This window comes from Crocuta crocuta, unplaced genomic scaffold, assembly GCF_008692635.1.
Source record: "Crocuta crocuta isolate KB4526 unplaced genomic scaffold, BGI_CrCroc_1.0 scaffold149, whole genome shotgun sequence".
NCBI lineage: Eukaryota > Metazoa > Chordata > Mammalia > Carnivora > Hyaenidae > Crocuta > Crocuta crocuta.
In genome coordinates this window covers 1692815-1714537 of record NW_027551561.1, presented here as the reverse complement: position 1 = coordinate 1714537, position 21723 = coordinate 1692815, and the positions used below count along the sequence as shown (strand labels likewise).

Here is a 21723-nt window from a genome sequence, read left to right as displayed (position 1 = left end):
CGGCCCCACCCCCCTCCAGCCCCGCCCTGCACCATTCTCCCCATCACCCATCGCCGGCTGCACTAGCCTTCCTGTTCCCAGACCGTGGCAAGCTCTTTCTTCCACTTTATTTCATGGTAAAATACACATAACATAAAATGTACCATTTCAACCATCTCAAAGTGTACAATTCTGAGGCATTTAGTACATTCACCGTGTTGTGCAAACATCACCACTATGTAGTTCTAGAACATTTTCATCACCCCAAAGAGAAATTCCATATCCATTAGCAGTCACTCCCCATTCTTCCTCCCCCTCCCCCCCGCCCCTGGCAACCATTAATCTGCTTTCTGTCTCTGTGGATTTACCTCTTCTGGATCCTTCATACAAATGGAGTGATACAGTATGTTTGTCTGGGAGTGTCAGCACTGCCTGGCCCTGACCAAACAAGGCTCCCAGGCCCTCGCAGGACCGCCTCCTTCTTCGCATTCAGGCCTCCCCTCTCTGTTTAAAGCAGATGCCCCTATCAGCCCGGTCCCTTTTTTTTTTTTTCCCTCCTAGTCCCTCTTGATTACATAAGTACCCTGCTCTACTTCCCTCTTAGCGCTTAACACTCACTGAGAGCATCTTGTTTAATTATTTGCTTACTTGTTTATCGTCTTCCCCCTTGTCTGCTTGTTCGCTGTGACGTCCCCAGGCCCCAGGACAGGGCTGGGCACCCAAGAGGTGCCTTGGGGGCAATTATTTGTGGTCTGAATGAACCAGTGCCCTACGGGTGCTGTGATGGAGTGGCTACAATACTATGGAAGCGTGGATGAGGAAGAAGGCAAGCAGTGCCGCCCAGAGTGGAGTCCCAGCGGGAAGCCGACCTCCAAGGGCATCGGGGGGTGGGGGAAGGGGTAGGACATGTGGGAGAAGACAGCGCACGGTCAAAGGCCTGGAGGCACGAGAGAGCATGTCCAGTTTGGAGACCTATACTGTCTCCTCCAGTTTGCAAATCTGTCCCCTGATTGGTTCCCGGCCTCCCACAGAGAACACATGGGACGTGGCTGGGTGTTGGTGTGGATACAAGATCCAAGGTACCGGCAGGGAAGAAAGGACGGAGTCTTTTTCATTTGTTTCTCCCACCCTGGTTGCAGCATGTGCCGGACACCCTCACAGATGCAAAGAAAAACAGACTAGTCCCGGGTTTTCTGATTTGGGGGTCACCTTGCAATCACCTTTAAGAGAGATGGAAAGGGGCGCCTGGCTGGCTCAGTAGGTAGAGCATGCGCCTCTTAATCTCAGGGTTGTGAGTTTGAAGCCCACACTTGGTGTAAGAGATTAGTTAAAAATAAAATCTTTAAGGGGCACCTGGGCGTCTCAATCGGTTAAGCACCCGACTTCAGCTCAGGTCATGATCTCGCGGTTTGTGAGTTGAAGCCCCGTGTTGGGCTCTGTGTTGGTCGACAGCTCAAACCCTGGAGCCTGCTTTGGATTCTGTGTCTCCCTCTCTCTGTCTCTCAAAAATAAATAAACGTTAAAAAAATTAAAAGAAAGAAATCTTTGGGGCGCCTGGGCAGCTCAGTTGGTTAAGCATTCGACGTAGGCTCAGGTCATGATCTTGCAGTTCATAAGCTCGAGCCCGGCTTTGGGCTCTGTGCTGACAGCTCAGAACCTGGAGCCTGATTCAGATTCTGTGTCTCCCTCTTTCTGTGCCCCTCCCCTGCTTGTGCTCTGTCTCTCTAAAAAAATAAGTATATGAAATATTTTTTAAAAAGAGAGAGAGATGGAAAGGTTGGAAAGCTTGATGATGTATATTATAGATATTGTCAACTGTGTTTTGAGGATGGGGGGGCCTCTCGGGAGGGAGGCAGAGCTAGGATGGACTTGCAGCCTCCAGGCCCCCTTGGGTACCCTCCTCACTGGCCTTATCTTTCTGGACTGAGCCACTGTCCCCTCTGGGTACTGGGCTGTCTGTGAGCCCTGTGTCTTTTATTTCTCCTGATCGAATCAGGCCCGGCTGACCCAGGCCTTGTGGCTCTGGGAGCCCAGCTGAGCTCCCAGGGGGAGAGGCCCTTCCCCAAAGCTAGTAGGCTCAGGAGGGCAAATTCAATTGTGTGCAAGGCAGGAGCCATTAACCTGTCTGTGGACTTTGGTGCCCGCACCCCCTCTCCCCTATATCAGCTGGTCTGTCCAGGCTGCTTCTGCCAGATTTCAGCTTCCCACCATCCCAAGGGCCCCTGCTGCCCCTGGGCTGTTCCCAGCCTCCTCTGTCCCTCGGTGCTCACGGCTCCCATCATCTCTGCCTCTAGGGTCAGAGGGGATTTTGAGCTGAGGAGGAAAGCCAGACAATTAGGAATTGGCCCCCTCCTCAGAGGCAAGCCCTTCCCACTCCTCAAACTCTGGGTACAATCTGCCCTTAGAAGTCCTAATGGGGGCACCTGGGTGGTTCAGTCAGGTAAGCGTCCGACTTTGGTTCAGGTCATGATCTCACAGTTCATGTGTTCGAGCCCCGTATGGGGCTCTGTGCGGACAGCTCAGAGCATGGAGCCCGCTTCGGATTCAGTGTGTGTGTCTCTCTCTGCCCCTCTCCCATTCATACTCTGTGTCTCTCTGTCTCTCAAAAATAAAAATAAACGTTAAAAAATAAATATATAGAAGTCCTAATGGGGAAGAGGCCCTGGACGCAGGCTGGGGCCATCTGAGCAGAGAACGGGGCCATCTGAGCAGAGAACTCTGAAGTCTCAAATACCCAGAGTGTGGTCTAGAGCGTGGCAGCTCCAGCACGGTGGCTGCTACCCACGTGTGACTTCTTCACACTTGAAATGTGGCTATCTCACCAGCTTAGTACAGAAAAGAATGCTTGCTATATTGATTACATGTTGAAACGATACTTGAAATACATTGGGTTGAGTAAAAATAAAAATATCTTAAACGAATTTCAGTTGTCGCTTTTTACTTTTTTAATGTAGCTACTAGAAGATTTACAGTGCCCTTCCCTCGCATTTCTATTAGCACAGCTCTTGAGTGAGGGGCACGGGGCTCCAGGTGGGCCCTTTGGGGAGGGGGACAACAGGAGGAGGGCCAGAGCAGGGCCCTCCAAACGGTGGCGCTGCTTGGAGGAAACCAGTCCTGACACCCACTCAAAGGTGGTCCCCTTAAGGAGCACAGCTGGAAGGTCGGTGACAGACCGCCCCTCAGGAAGGGGCGTGGCCTGGGGCGCGCAGTCCGGGGAGGCCTTGGCCGAGATTCCCGGTCCTCTAGCACCGCACAGCTTCCGCACCTACCTGGTGTGCGGGCACTGCAGACGCAGCTGCGGGCAGGACAGACCTTTGGGGTGGTTCACGCTCTCATGGGGTGGCAGACCCACGGACGGCTGCCTGTGGCCCCTGGGGGGAGGGGCAGCGGCAGGGGTGCGCCCAGGAATTGGGGAGCCCTAGGAGCTGGCTCTGAGCAGAGAGAGCAAACAGAACTCTGAGAAAGCTGGCATGGCAGATCCCCAAGCTGGAAGGCCACAGACTTGAGAAGGGAAAGAGGAGAGGGAGAAAGAAGAGGAAGAAGGAGTATAGAAGAGAGGAGGGAGAGAGGCAGGCCCATGGGGGGTGTGGCTCTGGTGCCGAGAACCGAGAACCGCTTTGGTCCCAAGGTCTGAGGGGTGATGACAGAATGCCCAGAACGGGGCCGAAGAAGCTGACTGGAGCCTTGCTTCTGCATGGGAACGGGGAGGGCGCTGGGGTGGTAGGAGGCTGCCCAGGGTAACACATTCTGGCTAAAAGTGGGAGACGTGGGTGGCACCACGTGGGGACCAGCCTGGGCAGGCCAGGCTGGGGAGACTGGTCTTCTGGTTGCCTCTTCTCCATGCCTCCCAGGAGCCCTCATGGAGGAGAAGGGTGGGTTGGGAGCACTTCTGAGTACGTCTGGCTGACCCTCCCAGGTGCTCAGGGCAGAGCTGGCCTGGGGCCTCTCCTGGTGAAGACCCCTGGCCCCTCTGTGCCCCTACCCCAGGCCTCATGGACACATGCCACTGTGGAGGACTGTGGCTTCTGTCCTCCCTCGACCCCAGAAAGGGACAGCTTGCTCGCATTCCTGCTTCAACGCCCAAGGCACCCCGTTAGGCTTTCCAGCAAAGCCCCCGCTGCCTGCCCCAGAACAGGGCCAGCTCACTTTATGCAGCCAGGATGAGGAACAAATCGGGAGCACCTCCAGAGCTAATGAATGATCTGAGCCTTCGGCTCAGGTCAGCAGTCCCCTACCAGCCTCCCTGGTCCTCTGTGATGGCTCATTATTCCAGTATTCCCGGGAGACAGAAGGAATTTCCCCCAACATCGCCTAATTACATTCCAGCTGTACGTGATACAGTGACATGTGTCCAAGCCGCACACACAATTCCCAGTAAGACCGTGAGGAGAGTGTTCCTGCGGAGGGTGCGAGCGGGGATGTTTTAATCTTGGAAGTGTGTGCTGAGAGCTGTTACCTGGGAAGGCCCCAGGATGACACCCTCCTCTATGTCAAGAGCAAGACCCCCCCCCCCAGCCCCTGGGGTCACTGCCAGAACTAGCTCTGAGGCCAGACAGGGGCAGACAGGAGAGACTTCCAAGGGAGGGTAGCAGGGGGAGGGATGTGTGTTTGCTGAGAGCCGCCACCAGGGATGGGACAGGGTTCTGATCAGGAATCTCAGGAGTATTCCGACTTAATGCGGGGCTCCCTTGGATTGATTCCTTCCGCAAGCCAAGTGGAGCCTCTCAGCATACTCCCAGCCTAGGAAGAGTCCCTGGGATGGGGGAGGACAGGCTGTCTTCTGGGGCCCTGTGTGGCCCTGAGTCTCAGGGACTGCCCACACCCACCAACAGAGCCACGAGACACTATGGAAGCTCCTAGAGGGCTGGGCAGCCTGCCCCCCCACCCCCCACCCCCCAGCCTTTGTTCCATCACCCACGATGGGAGTCGGAGCTGCTGCAGGGCCCCGGCTCACAATCTTACCCAGACTCAGCTAAGAGTCCAGCTGCATCAGCATCATTCTACGTGCTCTTCACAGCTTTGTGTCCTGCCCCCTCCATGGCCACTGCAAACCTTCCCCTTTCTCCTTGAGTCCCTACCCTTGACCTCCAGGCCTGACCCCTCACCTTCACAGAACCCTCACACACCTAGCCTCAGACCTAGAGTCCTGGTCAGACCTTCGCCTGAGGCTGGCTCTGGCCCTGCCCTCGTACCATCCCCACCCCCAAGGTTTCATTTCAAATGCCTGGGGGTGGGTGGGGGGAGCAGGAACCAGAAAAGGGTAAGAGATAGGTGCTCAGGTGACAACCTGGAAGCCAGGCCCATCAAGCCCAGGCTCTAGCCACTGTTGCCCTGAAAGAAGGGAGGCCCTGGGTCATTAGGTCTTTTGATTTTGCCAGAGGCTGGAAATCAGGCTTTTTTTTTTTTTAAACATGCAATTGGTTGGCGGCAACTAAAACAAAACAAAGAACAAAACAAACACACACAACTGCAGCCTGATTGCCCCTGAGCCAGGCTTTCTGACAGCTGCCTCCCTGTCCCCAGTGCCCCCCTCCCTGAATCTTCAGTCCCCAGCCCTGCTGCTCCCTCTCTGCCCACAGACTCGCTCAGGTCTCCCCCACTTCGGGTCTAACCAGAATATCCCTGCAGCTACCCGCTACCGCCTCCCTCCAACCCAGGCAAACCGCAGTGCAGGTTGCCTTCCTCTTCTGTCTCTCAAGCCCCTGCACCTGGCGTTTCACCCCTCCTCACACACATACTCCCAGCTTGTGCCCACATCCAAGTTTCCAAGTTGCTTGCCTCGATTGCTCCTGGGGACAAAGCGCCCCTTCAAATCTCCCGCCCCGGTTTCCTTGACACAGCTCCCTCCTGGGTGCACTCCAACGGGGGTGCACTCTGGCCATTCCTTCTCAGCCCCTGTCCTGGGCACCTCTTCCCCTTCTCATTGTATCCACAGTCCCTGGGGGTCACCATCACCCAGGCAACTTCACCCGTGCTCAGCTCTCTCCGGGCTCCAAATCTGAATCTCCAACGCCTCCCTGAACATGCTCCCTGGCTCTCCCAGACTCTTGCTACTCGGCATTCACAAAACAGACATCACCCTCCAAGCCTCCTCTCCCCTCCTCCAGGGTCACCTTCCTGGGGACCACTACCTCCTAAATTTGCAAAACACCTGGATTCTGCATTCTCCGTCTCCCTTGGGTTCAGCTCACCAGGTCTGCCAGCTTCTGCCTTGGGAGCTCTCTCCTGCGGTCCAACTCCCTCCGGCTTATCTCCTGCCTGCACCCTTGCCCTGCGCCATCTTCCTCCATCTGAAGAGTTTCCTTAAACTTGGCTCTGACTCTATCACTCCAAGCGTCTGTGACCCTTCTTTCAGGAGAGTGTCTAACTCTCTGTCTACTGCCCCAGGTCCTAAGCCCACATTCCCCTCCGGGCAGGGGCCCAGGCGTGCCAGCCTGCTGCAGTCTCTCGAACACACTGCGTTCTCTTCCATCCATAGGCTTGGGCCATGCTTGGGTCCCCCTGGGACATCCCTCATTCCTTCACCTGCCTGCTGATTCTCACCTGTTTTTCAAACTTGGCCCAGGCTGGAGGGGGTGGGGATTCTCCCCACTTTGGGCTTACCTAGATCGCTGTGTTATTCAGCGGGGCCTCAGCATTGTCAGTTTGCAGGTAGGTATCTATTGTTGTACGGAAGAGTGAATATACAACACCAGACCACATATATAAACAGAACTGTGACTCCCGATCTACAATAACCAGCCCAAGACACCCTTCCATTGTCTGTAGTAACCAGCCCAGGAAGCCAGCCTGCTCCTTGTAGGAAATCAGACTTGTAGGACATCGGACCACATTTCTAACTGGACCATGGTCGCTCCTGTGGCAATCAGTCCAAAATGTCCAGGACTCGATGAGCTTCCCTAATTTTTGTCCCCACTTCCAACTTAGGACCCCCCAAGCAGAGAACGCCGAACACGCTCCCCTAAGCCATCACAGAGGACGCCCCGCTCCCCGTTAGCCCGGGTCCAGTTTCCCCATCATGACAGCCCTCCAGTCAGGACACACCTGACAACTTTTCTTTTTTATACGAAAACGTTCCCACTCCTCTGCCTGACTTGGAGCCTCTACCAGAGTGCGAGTGACGGTGGCTGAGTCCCTCGTACTAACAGCCTGCTCTGAATAGCCTTTCCCTGTGCCCATCTGGTTCATCTCCATTTATTTCCATATGTGTAACAAACCATTCTAGATTGGAGGGCTTAAAACAAAACCATTTTAGGACCTCAGGGCATCCACAGGATGGTCCTTCTATTGTTCTCACTTGGGGTTTCTCATGTGGTTGCAGTCAGATGGTAGCAAGCACGGGGGTCCCCTGAACGAAGATACAGGAGCACCTGAGCCTCTCTCCCTGTCCTGTGCTCCCGAGAGTTCACTCAGCGTGGTGCCTGCGTGTGACCTTTCTAGCAGAGCTGCCCTACTTCCTACATGGTGGCTCGATCTCCCAACACCACAAAAACAAGGCTGCTGGCTCGCTTCAGGCTTGGAAATGGCACTCCCTCGACAGGACTGCATCCCACCGGCTACATCAAGTAGCAGGCCAGCCCGATGCCTCATGGGGCGGGACCCTCCCAAGGACACAACAGCTGGCGCTCAGGGGGGCCATCTCTGGAGACTGGCACATCTTCCTTTCCACGGACACTGTTCTTGGTCTCTGGGCCCTGGGCATCTAGCAGGGGCCAGACTGAGTCAGCGCTAGCAAGGCTGAAGGAGCCAGTGAGTGGATGGAAGGATGGCGCGTCCAGGAGATGGACAGAGAGGCTGCACACCGGCTTCCCTGCCCCCAGGCCCACCCCACCATGTTTCGTTCACATAAACACTGCTCTCTGCTGCTTAACACTCCTCTATTTTTAAACCTCTCAAGCAGTGAGTGGTGCTTAACATTTTTTGAATCAGGACCCCTCAGGGAATCTCATGAAAGCTGTAGGAGACCCTCTCCCTCGAGAAGAGCGCCTCCATAAAATCCCTCCCACTTCTGCAGCACACTAATGACAGCTGCCCTTTCCTGAGATCGGTACTGCGTGTCAATGACGATGGGCAGTGCAGCAGGCCCATTCCCTGGGCTTATTGCCCCAAACAATGACACAAGGTGGATACTACCATTTCGTTCCATGTTATAGATGAGAAAGCTGAGGCTCAAAAAGGTTAAGGAATGGGACGCCTGGGTGGCTCAGTCGGTGAAGTATCTGACTTCAGATCAAGTTACGATCTCACGGTTTGTGAGTTAGAGCCCCCGTTGGGCTCTCTGCTGTCAGCATGGAGCCTGCTTGGGATCCTCTGTCCCCCCCCCCCCCCCGCCCCTCTCTGCCCCTCCCCTGCTCATGATCTCTCTCTCTCTCTCTCAAAAATAAATAAACATAAAAACAAAAAAGGTCAAGGAATAACTAGAAAGTGGGACTGGGACTCAGAGCAGGCAGTTCTGACCACAAAGCCCATACACACCCAGTGCGTGCACCATAGAGTTGCAGAAGGTTCCAGGATGCTCTGAAGCCCAGCTGTGAACCCCAGGTTAAGAATTCCTTTCTATGAGCTCTCAGAGTCTTACATCCTTTTTCTTTCTTTGAGAGAGAGAGAGAGAGAAAGAGAGAGAGAGAGAGAGAGAGAGAGAGTGAACACGAGAAGGCAGAGAGAGAGAGGGAGACAGAGAATCCCAAGCAGGCTCCGCACTGTCAGCGCAGAGCCTGATGTGGGGCTCGAACTCACGAACTGTGAGATCATGACCTGAGCCGAAACCAAGAGTTGGACGCCTAACCGACTGAGCCACCCAGGCACCCCCAGAGTCTTATTTCTTGATTTAAGCATCCTGCTTGGCCTCAAGACTCTAAGTAAGCCAACCCCACCCTGTGTTTCCCACTGGGCATCTGGCTATTCTGAGAGCATGCCTATTGCTGCCTTCAGCCTGGCCACCTGACCCTCCTCCCCTCACGGCCCCTCCTCTGAAAGGTTCTCTCTATCCTTGGTCTTCACCCAAAAGTCGAGGCTCTCTTCTTCTGGAGCTTTCCCTGAGAGTCTGCCCTCTCATCTGCTTGGGGTTCTTACCATTTCCTGAGTAAGTGCTAACTCCCCAGCTCAGCTGTGGTCACCTCGACATCAGACACCCATCCTTCTCCGCTCTTTCTCGCCTTCCTAGACAGAGTCCCCCCGGGGCCCATTTTCTCTGTTCTTTCTGGTGTCTGGATCCTCAAACCCCAGAGCTGAATGAGACCCCGGATTGGACCAGGCCAGAGGAAGGATGTGTCTCCTTTCAGCAGAGAAGCAACAGCGGAAATGCAGTTTCAGAACTAAGCCAGGGCCCCGTCCCTGCTCGGTCACTGCAGCAGGGGTATCTGGTGGCATCTGTTTCTTTTGTGTTCTCAGGGGACACCATGCTGCATGAGATCCGTGGCTGCTTTGTTTCCCGAGGACAGTGAATAAAGACTAAAAACAACGTGTACATGTTGGTCAGACAGACAGCTTCTGTGAAAGATCAGAAGACGAAAGAAATGCCAGCTTTCTGAATCCCACGGGATTCTGTTCTTACGGAGCCCTCCACCCAAAGGGGGCCCCAGTCAGCAGTGTTCAGCAGTGCCCAGTTCATGGGCGGAAAGCAGAGAGCAGGGTGTGAGACTGCCCGAGACCCAAGGCCAGAGGTGACTGACCCCTCTCCCCCTACAATTTCTACACCTCATGTACACCATTTCTGTCCGGGTGGGCTGGCCCCTGCCCCTCATGAAGGTTAGGGTTACTGCCCTCCAGGCCCCGGGTCAATCATATTGTACTCATTACAACCACACAAGCAGTTTAATAGTAAAATACACTTTGTAGGTGAGGGAACAAAGCTCCAAGAAGTAAATGACTTGCCCAGGACTGCTGTCTTCGTCAGGTGTCATCAGGTACTTGGAGGACAGTTTATTAGAGATAATTGACAAAGGTGTAGGCAGGGCCGAGGAATCCGCAGGGATAGCAGCTAACCGGCAAGAAAGCGCCAGCAAGTGTCACCGCCCCTGGGCCTGGAGTGGGGAGGGAAGGGACTGGAGATCAGAACCCAGAGCAGAGAAGCTGTGTGGAGAGCACCCCTTGACAAGAGCTGAGACCAGCCTGGAGGGAGGGGGATAAATACCCAGCATTCACTCTCCTTCCTCCCTCTGATCACCTGCCAGTGCCTCCTGAACGGGAAGTGAGAGGGCAGGAGCCCACAGGTGTTAATATACAGGTCAGCCCCAGGCGCCTGGGGAGCTCAGTTGGTTGAACTTCTGACTTCGGTTCAGGTCATGATCTCACAGTTCATGAGATCACGCTCCACATGAGGCTCGCTGACGCTGTCAGTGCAGAGCCTCCTTCAGATCCTCTGTCCCTCTCTCTGCCCCTCCCCAGCTTGTGCTCTCTCAAAAACAAATAAAACATCAAATATGTGTATATATGTACATATATATACACATACAGGTCAGCCCCTGGCCACGGGGACGGGGCAAGTGTAATCCTCTAGCACCTGCACCAACCGGAAAGTGGCAGAGATGGTCACTGAGACTTGACTGCCTGCCAAGGCCAAATATTTAACCATTCCACTGCCATATCTCCATGGGGTGGGAGCCAGGGAGGCCCAGAGGGGGTGCACACAAGTCCGAGGGCCCTCCCTGTCCTGGCTTCTGGCACCCCTTTCAATCCCAAGCATCATGGCCTAACCCCTATCTTGCGCACTATGCGGTTCTGACCCCAAAGCGGACTTTCTAGTTCTTTGAGAAGATATGGTGTGGGAGGTTTGCGGAAGTCCCCAGCAGAGGGGAGCTATGCTTCTACAATTAACCTAAAAGCCTTTTATTAGCGCCTTGGCCTTAAAGGGCCCGGACACCCACACAGAACGGGGTCTCCCCCACGCTGACTGGCTTCCAGCTTGGGGTAGAGAAAGGGTTTCGGCACAGGTGTGGGCTGCGGCTCTGCAGTTCAGAGAACCAGCACAGGGCACAACCCCTTCGGGGGCAGGGTTAGGCCGCACCCTTGTGTCAAGAAGCTCGGGGTGAGCCAACTCAGGGTGAGCCAACGCCACATCCTCTCACCGCACCCCCACTCCATTTGCAGATTTGTTAAATCGAGACCCAATTCTGACACAGTTTCTTTCAAGCACTTCTACCTTGTAGGTGTGCAAAATTTATTTGAGATAAAGAAAACCATTACAGGGAGAGCAGCGCAATCTTCAAAGCCCACCTCTGAGACCAGAAAGAAATAAAAACAGTAGCCCCCACAAATGTGCAATTAAGTTTCCAAATACTTGGGAGCCAAGAGAAACACCATCCCTGTGGAGAGCAGGTCTTTAAGGCAATTTTCTTGAACTCTATTCAGCACTCACTCAAAATGCCTTTTAAAAATAACATATGATTTTTCTCCCTCTCCAAAGGCTCCCTTGTTCTTTCTCTTCCAGGTAAGAATGAGCCAGCTCTGGAGTGAGAAATTCAGTCACTCATTTTGATAGGGGATGATAGACTATGTTTCCGGGAAGGCAGATAAGAAAGGCAACACAGCATCCCTGCCCAGTGCTGCAGGAGACTTGCTGGGTGTGGGGAAGCCCAGGTACTGGGGGCTGTCCCCCCCCGCCGGACCTTCCCCCACCCACAGAAGGCCACGGTGGCAGCCAGCAGACCTGGCTCTGAGGAGGTGTCTATCCACAGTCAAAGCTGAGTTCAACGAATGCCTACCTTCCCCAGGGGGGGATCTGATCCCCCGTGAGGAGTGTCGTTCGCTGTCAGGTTTGCTCAGAATAAAAGATCCTTTTTTCTTTTCTTTTCTAAAATATTTATTTATTTTTGGGAAAGCACAAGCAGGGGAAGGGCAGAGAGAGGGGGATAGAGGATCTGAAGCAGGCTGTGTGCTGACAGGCTGACAGCAGGGAGCCTGATGTGGGGCTCGAACTCACAAACTGACAGATCCTGACCTGAGCCAAAGTCGGATGCTCAACAGACTGAGCCACCCAGGCGCCCCAAAAGAATCCTCTTTCTATATAAAGTTGAATGAGGTACAAAGAGGTGCAAAGAGTACTCCCTCTGAGTGCTGCCGTGGGAGACAGGACACACATTGCACACTTGCCACTCTGCAACAGTGTGACTTTGGGCAGGTGGCTTGGCCTCCCTGCGCTTCAGTCCTCTAAGGTGTAGAATGAGACACCTGACAGGGCTTTTGGGAGAAAGTGTGGTTTATCTAGGAGAGCAGATAAACCCTTGGGTTATATTCCCTGAGGACAGGCAAAAACCACTGCAGCTGGGACTCAGCTCATTGCCCCACTCCTGGAAAGGGCCACCACCCAGTCACCAGGGCAGGGAGCCAGAGGTGCCAGTATGCAGAAAATAGCACAGGCCATGGCTGAAAGCCATCAGATGGGACTCTGCTTTGAATCTCAGCTCGTCATTTAGTGTCTATATGCCCCATGACCAAAGCCCTTAGCTTCTGTGACTCTCAGTTTTCCCATCTGTGAAATGGGAATGTTAATATGTAGCACCAGGTCAAGCGACCCAATCCATGCAAAGTGCCTAGCTACTGCCTGGCACAGCATAAATGCTTAATAAGCTTACTTCTGTTATCATCATGGTCTTTCCAGATCAGACTGCATGTACTAAAATTTAATAACACTGTTCCTTTGTACTTATTTCTGTAGTTAGTTTCTATTTCTGGCAAGTGATACTGAGTTTCCATTTATAGAAGTGTTATCCTTTCCTTTTTAAATACATTTATTTAAGCTAAAGTGGGTCAATACACAGAAGAAAAAGGAGTGAAAAAATAGTGCCCGTGGTGCAAAGACAGGGTGAAATGCTGGGAAGGTGTGAGGCAGAGACTGATGTTTGGGAAACACCAAGAAAATAACCTGTGTGTAAAGCCACAAGCGGGGCCCAAGCTGTACCCCATGCCTACCCCAAGGCCATCCCGAGGGCTTTCAGAGGTCGAGGACCTTGGAGCCTCCCCTTCCTCACCTTCAAGATCCTCCCTCGGATCAACCATCTCCCTCGGATCAAGCCTCGGAAGTCTCCGGCTTCCCCGAGGATGACTTTCCCAAAATGAGGGCACCATGAAGAGCCGCCAGAGGCCTCTTGCCTGACTGCCTCTTGAGGGGCCTGAGCCCCAGGAGTGAATCACGGATCTTGAGGCGAATCTGGCCAGAGACCGCTGGCCTGGAGACTGGGGGACAAGGGGAATGTGTGGGATGTGGTCCCTTTGAAGAGGGAAACCAAATGCCATCCTTCTACAACTTCCAAGCAGAGATTTGGAACAGCTAGGAAATAAAACACTATCCTGGTCCTCGCCACCGAGGTGTTACAACTCAGTCTCGGTTGCCTGGCAACCGCGCAGGTGTGTGATAGGGCGAGCGGCGCTCCCGGGGAGCCAACCAGCGCGGGCCGGGCCTGCCCAGGTGGGGGCCGGTGCGGGGAGGGGCCCGCCGCCGCCGCCCGCGGCTCCCCGCCACCCTTCCGCTGCCACTCCTCCTGACCCCCTGCGAAAGGGAGGCACTGCCGTTGCCTCTGGGGGTCGAGGTTTGGACGGCTGCCGGGCCCCGGCACCCGTGTTGCTGCCTCCACTGCTGCCTGTCGCCGGTGTTGGGTCGTCGGCTTCAGAATCAAAAGCCAAGAGCCCAGACCTGGTGCAAGACGGCTTCCTGCCCGCCCCGTGCACACACACTCGGGCCCAAACCGTGCATTTCAGAGAAACCCAAGAATGGGGACAGGTGACACCTCCCTCTCTGGGATCTGGCCTCTCCATTGGCACATAGATACACTCCCTTCCGTGCCCAGAGAAAGCGCTAAAGGAGCAGAAGCCTTAGGAAGGCGGATCTGGTGGACGCCTGTCGAAGCATCCAGGTGGTTCTCCAGCTTGCCTCCCGGCACCAACAGCTAGAAATAGTGGCCAAGAGAGCTGGCTTGAAATTAGGCCTGCGTTTGGATTCCAGCTCAGCACTGACCGGCTAAGTAACCTTAAGCAAGTCCTGTAACCTCTCAGTTTGCTCACCGGTAAAATGGGGGAGGGGGGACCCAGACCTACGTTACAGGGCTGCTGTGCAGAGTAAGTAACACATACAGAACATTTAGCATGGCGCTTGGCAAATTCTTAGTCCTCATTTTCAGAAAAATAGCTCCATTAGGGTCTGGAAGCCATTGCCGCCAGGAACAAGTCGCGGAGTTGCTGAGGAGACTTCCAGCTCCCCGCCCCCCACCCCCACCCCCACTAGTCACTTCTGCAGGTGGCCTCTCAGGGGTGGGGCCCAGTGAAGGACAGTGGGTCACTCTGCTCCCCATGTGGTGGCCAAGCCCAGGCAGCAGAAGTCAGGGTCCCTGCATTGGCTGCCTCTAGAAATGCTAAATGAGGGGGCAGCTGGTGTGGGCCCTCAAGATTTCCACCTGACCCACTCCACCCTCTCCTGGCTCTGCCTCCTCTCTCTCCCTCCAAGGGGGCGTGCTCCATGGAGTCCTCATCAATGTGCACTAATGACTCACCTTCCCTCTGCAGAGGCTGCTCACATGCAATTCAGCAGGACCAGCCACTTTCCCCCAACACACACACACACACACACACACACACACACACACGACCTTCAGGAAAGAAGAGGGGACATGAGCCAGCCCACTCCCAGCCCACTCCCGTCCTTTGCCAGGTGGGGCACTTCTCTTTGGAGAGCGCCTCCCCCACTTCTTGCTTCCATCATCTACCCTTTACTGCCTTCCACTTGCTGACAGGCAGGCAAGCAGGCAGGCCAAGTGTGAAAAGGTGCTCCTGCCGGGGAGGGTGCAGAGAAGGAAATCAGTGACTGAGGCCAACCTCATTCGACCTTCTGGGAGGCTCCCGGGAAGCCTTGCTGAACCCCAGGGGCTGAAGACCCAGACTTTGTCCCGCACTTCCCTGCCGAGGGGTGCCTCCAAATCCCTGCACTCCAAATCCACTTGGCTCAGATGTGTTTTCTTAAAAAGATTAATCCACGGAATCCCAGGCAGTCTTTGACATTGATGTTTACATGGGGTTTCTAAAAGCTTCTGCTTTTCAGTGGGAAGCCAACATATTAACATGCTAACAGTTGCGCTTGACTCTGCTTGGGCGTACGGGCTTTTCCTCCCTGCCTCTCCATCGTTTTCCGTACTTTTCAAATTTTCCACAGATGGCATGTTTTACTTGTGTAGTAAAAATAAGTAAACAAAAACACAAGATTAATTGCTGGGCCCGCTCAGCAACCTGTTTAAATCCTTACCGGAAATGTAGCAGGGCTTCCCCTGGGGGTCAGACCAGTCTCGGTTCCTGGCTCTGGGGTGCTTCCTGGAGCCACACACGCGGCAGGAAGGGCAGGGAGGCTCTGATGGGACAAGGTGCTCCAGATGAGCCTCGGGCTGACCCCAACAGGAATGGCTGTGGTCACAGTGGGTGCAAAGAGGCCAGCAGCTTCCTGGGAGTCACCTGCCCAGGGCACCGGCCAGAACCTGCTCTGTTATGAGGCCTAGAAATGAAGCTCAATCCAGCCGCCATTTCCCTTTGCTCAGCTCTGTCTGTGCAGGTGCTCTGGGGAAATGGGCTGCTGCTGGGGGGTATCCCTCTCTCATCCCCAAAGCCGCTTCATCTGCCTGTCCTGAGCCACCCCATACAGGTCTCTGGTCCTTCCCAGCTCTGCCTGCCTCCAGCCTGATGAGGCTAATGCTGCCTAAGACACTGCCCCAGAAGCTTCCAGCCTTGCCCAGCCTTGACCCAGGAAGCCCTGGGCCCCTACAGAAAAGGAGACTTACCAGGCAGGATGCTAGAGAGGAAAAGGTGTAAACCCCTTGGCTCTCCCAAAATAACTGGAGGACATGCACTGGGGTCAGCCCTACCTGTGTGAAACCCTTAACTTCTTCAACACCCCAGCGAGGTGCGTGCTCTCGTTTGTCTTCCAGATGACACGCTTGGAGCTCAGAAAATCAGAGGCTCCTGTAATACCCGCAGGTGGAAAGTGGCAGAGCAAGAGCCAAGGCCAGGTTCTCTGGCGTCACCCTCTTGTTCACGAATACTAGGAGACTGAACAAGGCGGGGATGGAGGCAGCTCCCAGCGTCTATACCCCAACCTCCCAGCTTCCAGGGGACCCACCCGAAGCCTGGGCTCAGACAAAGAGCCATGCTCTGCTCACCCCAACAGGAACGAATGGAAGGGGCTAACCACAAACACCGAGACCCTCTGTGGATGCCCTGCGGGAAGACCCAGCGTCTTCTTGAGCAGAGGTAGACTTCCAGGCTTCCCTTATATCGCCAGCCTCCTGAGAGTGGAGTGAGGGGGTCTGAGCAGCTTGCTGAACTGGGGGAATGAGGAAGGGAGAGGCTCAGGGGGCAGCAAAGTGCAAGCAGGGGAGGAGTAATGGCTGACAAGTCGTTAACTGGCAAACTCCCTTTACTGGGAACTTCTTGAAGGTGGGGCTGGTCTTATTTCACAATTCAATCTTAAGTACCCAGCGGGGCAGCAACCAGAAAACTGGGTAAATGCCTCTGGGGGGGCAACAGGGGGCCCTCTGGTGGGTGAGCTATGCTGGCACCCCACATTCTCCTGAGGACACTTGTCCAGCTAATGGGACAGCTAACAGAGCAGCCACAGCTCCTCCCAAGGCCATGCACCTAATTCTGTATTCATGACTTGTACTTTTTCATAGAAGGGACCCCTGGATTGTATAAGCTTCAGGCTCCATGAAATCTGGCTCTGGCTCAAGATGCCTAAAGCTGGAAACTCCCTCTGCTTGTATCGAGGCCCACACCCTGCTCTGTGCTGGCACGGGTTCGCCGGTCTTCCCAGGAAATCGAGAACCAGGACACAATGACAAGGGTTGGTGGGGGCTCTGAGGCCAAGGAAACCCCAGTGACAATCAGGTCTTGATCATAATTGAGGCCATGTATACACCAAATACACACCCTCATGTAGTCACATTATCACAGAGTCCAGTGGGTTCTTAATTGTTTCAAGTGGGGGACTCTTGAGAATAAAAGCGCTAGATGCTTTAAGATGTACCCGCACATGGAACAGTACTTATCATTTATGGATGAGTTATGGATGCCTGAGGCCCACCGGTTGGGTCTGTAGGACTTGGAGAAGGCCAGGCCGGGCCCCTGCCATGGAGACATGGTATGGCGATGAACACTGGTGACGTGGCTTCCATTCTGGCTTCTAAGTCCCTTCAGTCTCCCAAACCTCCACTGGGCTTTGCATTAACTGTTCCCTAAACTCCTTCCAATTCTAGAATTCTGATTTCTGTGATACATGCAACAAGCATTTTTCATACGCTGCATACTTAACTCTCTCAATTAGCCTGTGACACAAATATCCTTTGGTCCATTTCGCAGATCAAGAGGTCCCCCTGTCTGGAGGTGGGGTGCGTGCTGAGCAGTGGGGTTCGGTTGTGAAACTGGGTCTCCGGGCACCGGGGTGGCTCAGTTGGTTGAGCATCCGACTTCGGCTCAGGTCATGATCTCGCAGGTCGTGAATTCAAGCTGTCAGCGCAGAGCCTGCTTGGGGATCCCCCATCCCCCTCTCTCTGCCCCTCCTCAGCTTGTGCTCTCTCAAAAATAAACATTAAAGCAAACAAATGGGCAAAACTGGCTTCTTGGACTGCACAAGCCTGTGCCTATACCAGTGGCCACAACCAACGCCCTGGGGCCCCTCCTCCTCACACCACTGTCAAGTCTGCATTGAAATATGGGGCTCTCCGTCCACCTCTTGCACTTCTTGGCCTCAAGCCACCTGCCTCCCACTTTCTGTCCCCAGGGCCTGCTAGCTACCTGAAAGAAACGAGGACCCCATTCCCACCCAGCTGGATCAAATCCTACTGAGCCTGACCCCTCCCAGGCCTTTGCTTCCTTGGGGGACAATTCACAGCCAGGGGTTGATTACTGGCCACTTGGGCATAGGGCAGCATGAGCCAGGTTTGCATCCCCAGCTTAAAAGCTCAGATTAATCGCCCTGGGCTGATTCTGTCACACACACACGGATATATTTTCTTCTTGGAATTTACAAGTAGTTCCATCGGAGAAATAAACAACCAGAGATAAAAATTACATTGTCACAGTACAGGTGTGATAGATGTAGGTAGCAAGCCGTCATGGTCGCCGAGGAGGTGCCGTGCCGACAGAATCTACCGAGTGAGACCTGGAGGGGCCCCGAGGTAAGGGGAATGAGATGCTGATGGGATCTCGGCCCAACAAACGGAAGCAACAGAAGCGAGGAATCTCTGCAATTTACACTCATCACTCTAAACCCTAGGGCTCCCAAGCTGGCCTAGGCCAGGGAGAGAGATTGGTTGGCAGGAAGCCTCCTCAGGCCACCCCGCCTCAGGCCTCGGGCCTCCGGAACAGGGTCTGCTCAGATGACAGGCCCCACGGAGGAAGCAAGCGGGAGGACCCCAGCCTCACCTTGACAGCTCTGTCTCCACCAAGATGTCAACTCCGTCTTGTGTCCACGACTACTAGCTGAGGGGAGGTCAGCCTATGTGTAAAGAAAGCCACCTGGGAGAGGGAAGAGCAGGCTGGACCTGGAGTCTGAAGACTGACAACAGCTGGCATTTACCGTGCACTTACTAAGTGCCCGGCCCTCGGCGAAGGACCCAACAAGGATGATCCTGCACGACAACCTTATGAAGTAGGCACTGCTATCATCCCCACACTACAGATGACAAACCGCGGTTTAAAGAGGTTAAGTGACTTCCCCAAGGGTCCCGGGATGTATTGGATGGTGGCCTCCAAAAAAAGTATGTCCACTGAAACCTGCGAATGTTAGCTTATTCGGGAAAAAGAATCTTTGCAGATGCAGTTAAGGATCTTGAGAGGAGAGCACCCTGGATTACCCAGATGGATTACCCAAACTTAATGACAAATGTTCTTATAGAGACAGAAGAGAAAACGGAGTGAAGCCTCGGGAAGACAGAGGCAGAGATTGGCGTGATGTGGCCACAGGAAGTACCAACCACCACGGGAAGCTGGGAACAGCAAGAAGCAGAGCCTTCAGAGGGAACACGGCCCTGCCAGCTGAAATCTGAAATCTGTGATTTCAGATTGCTGGCTTCCAGAACTGTGAGGGCATAAATTTCTGCTGTTGTGGGGGTGCCTGGGTGGCTCAGTTGGGTTAAGCATCTGACTTTGGCTCAGGTTATGATCTCACGGTCGTGGGGATTAATCCCTGCATCAGGCTCTGCACTGACAGGCCAGAGTCTACTTGGGATTCCCTCTCTCCCTCTCTCTCTCTCTCTGCCCCTCCCCGGCTCATACTTTTTCTCTCTCTCAAAATAAAATAAACTTTAAAATAAATAAATAGGGGCACTTGGGTGGCTCAGTCGGTTAAGTGTCTGACTTCGGCTCAGGTCATGATCTCACAGTTCGTGGGTTTGAGCCCCACGTCGGGCTCTGTGCTGACAGCTAGCTCAGAGCCTGGAGCCTGTTTCAGATTCCGTGTCTCCCTCTCTCTCTGACCCTCCCCTGCTCATGCTGTCTCTCTCTCTCTCTCTCTCTCAGAAATAAGTAAATAAATAAAAACATTTTACAAAATTAAAAAAATAAGGACATTTCTGCAATTTTAAGCCCCTAAAGTTGTGGCAATTTGTTACGGCAGCCCTAGGAAGTGAATCCAGCCCCACAGCAAACGAAGAGCAATGCCAGCGTTCAGATCTGGCAGGTTGACCTCGGACTCAGGCTCCATCCCGCCAGGGATGCTGCCGGGCCCCAGGGTCTGGGTGCCAGTCCTGTCTCCACTGCTGTTGAGCTGTGGGGCCTTGAGAAAGTTGCTAAGCCTCCGTCTATTCATCTGCAAAATGAGGGGGTTCGACAGCACAAGTGGGGTGCCTCCCGGGCTGCCGCAGGAACAGGACAGATGGAGTTCTGAGGAAGACGGGCATAAAGAGGAGGGGGAGAAAACACTGAGCAAACCACCTGTAGCCTACAATTTGTGGGGGTTTCTGACCACCCACCGTACGTCCCCCTCCTTCTGGACACAGCACCCTGATTTTACCTTGGGGGAACTGATTCTCCTCAGCTTTCCACCTGTGAGCGGATCCCAGCACCCGCCCTCAGGGCTCCCAGGCCTCAGTACTGGTTTGTGGGCCGATGACAACGGGCCCCCAAATTTGTTCAAAGTGTTGTCGGGGAAAGAAGCTCTCTCTTTCTGAGGGGAGGGGAAATTGAACATAGAGTCGCTGGAATGTTCTGAGCATGATGCCAGATCAGGGGAGGAACCAGGTCCGGGTGACTCTGGGCGATCAGGCTGCACCTGAAGATGGATCTTTTCCGTTTCTGGAGCTTGTAAGACCCCTTGTTGGTTCCAGCGGTTCCAGGTTTCTGTCATTTGTAACCAGAGGCTCCCAAATCTCAGGTTCCCAGTTGTGCCCATTTCCAAGCGTCCTTCTAGCTGGGAAGTGGTGTGATTTCAGAGCCAGAAAATCTGCGGTGCCTGCATCTGCCTGCAATGCATACGTGTGTGAGTTCCCAGGACGCACGGACACGTGTCCTTTCCACACAGGGTTCCCCCCAGCACGTCTGGCAAGAGATCATGAAGCCTGCACTTCTAGATAGCTCGCTTAGGAGGCCCCTGGTCGTCTGGGGTCCAGACCAAGCCTCACCAAACTCTTCCTAGAGTCTTCGAGATAATACCCCGGAGCCTCTGTGCCTAGCTCCCCCTTTTTTTTAAGTTCATGGAAAAATTTTTATTTTAAATGTTTTTATGTTTATTTATTTTTGAGGGTGGGGAGGGGCAGAGAGAGAGAGACACACAGAATCCGAAGGGGGCTCCAGGCTCTGAGCTGTCAGCACAGAACCCAACATGGGGCTCAAACTCCTGAACCACAACATCATTCCTTGGGCCAAAGTTGGATGCTTAAACAACTGAGTGACCCAGGCACCTCCCCCCTCCCTTTTTTTTTTTTAAGTTAAGCTCTACACCCAACATGAGGCTTGAACTCACGACCCTGAAATCAAGAGTCACATGCTCTACCAACTGAGCCAGCCAAGCACCCTTGAGTCTAGCTCCTTTATGCCTCTGAAGATGGTGGGCGCCCCCATTTCTTCTTCAGGGCAAGCACTTACAGAGCTCCTTCAGGAGTTCCTAACATAACCCAGTTTTTAGCATCTTCACTATTGTACAGTCCGCAGCCATTCAACGAGTACTTACTGAGCACTTAATACGTGCCAGGCCCAGGCGAGAGCTAGGGATACAAAACAAATAAGCAGACACAACCCCTGTCCACACACAGCTCACAGTCCAGAGGTATGCATGATGAATTATAGCACTAAATAATCGACACAGCCATTCAGCCCTTAGACACTGCCATGTGGCCGCTAGTCCAAGGGACTACTCTCCTCAGGGACACTGTAGTGTCACGTAACTTCTCTGTTCTCTTCCATTCTTCCTCGCCAGAGTCTCTGTCCCCCCTGGTGGTCAGGGTGGTTTTCCAAAAATACGAAGTCCTTGAAGATGTAAACCAGCCCATTCTGTGGCCCCCATGACACTGAGCATAAATCTGCAGGATCTGACCACAATGACCACACTGCTGACTCCCTTGCTCCCTTCCCAGCCCCTGGCGGCTGTCTTGCTGGGATGCACAGGCTTTCTCAGGGCCTTTGCACTGGCTATGTCTTCAGCCCAGGCCCTCTCTTGGCCCAGCATCCATAGGCTCCTTCCTTCATCTCACCAGGTCTCTGATTAATGTCATTTCCTCCTAAGGCTTCCTTAAGCACCTTATCCCAAACTACTGCCTCCCCACCCCCCGTGCCCCC

At 53.9% G+C, this 21723-nt stretch overlaps 1 protein-coding gene and 1 non-coding gene across 2 annotated transcripts in view; both read right to left on the bottom strand.

Annotated features, from left to right (window-relative positions):
* Nucleotides 1-21723, bottom strand: part of RTN4RL1 (reticulon 4 receptor like 1) — a 78469-nt gene that overhangs the window by 25590 nt on the left and 31156 nt on the right. The gene's annotated exons all lie outside the window — the stretch shown is intronic.
* On the bottom strand, nucleotides 20887-20959 carry TRNAK-CUU (transfer RNA lysine (anticodon CUU)). Its single transcript has one exon. It is a non-coding gene; the product is annotated as a tRNA-Lys (tRNA).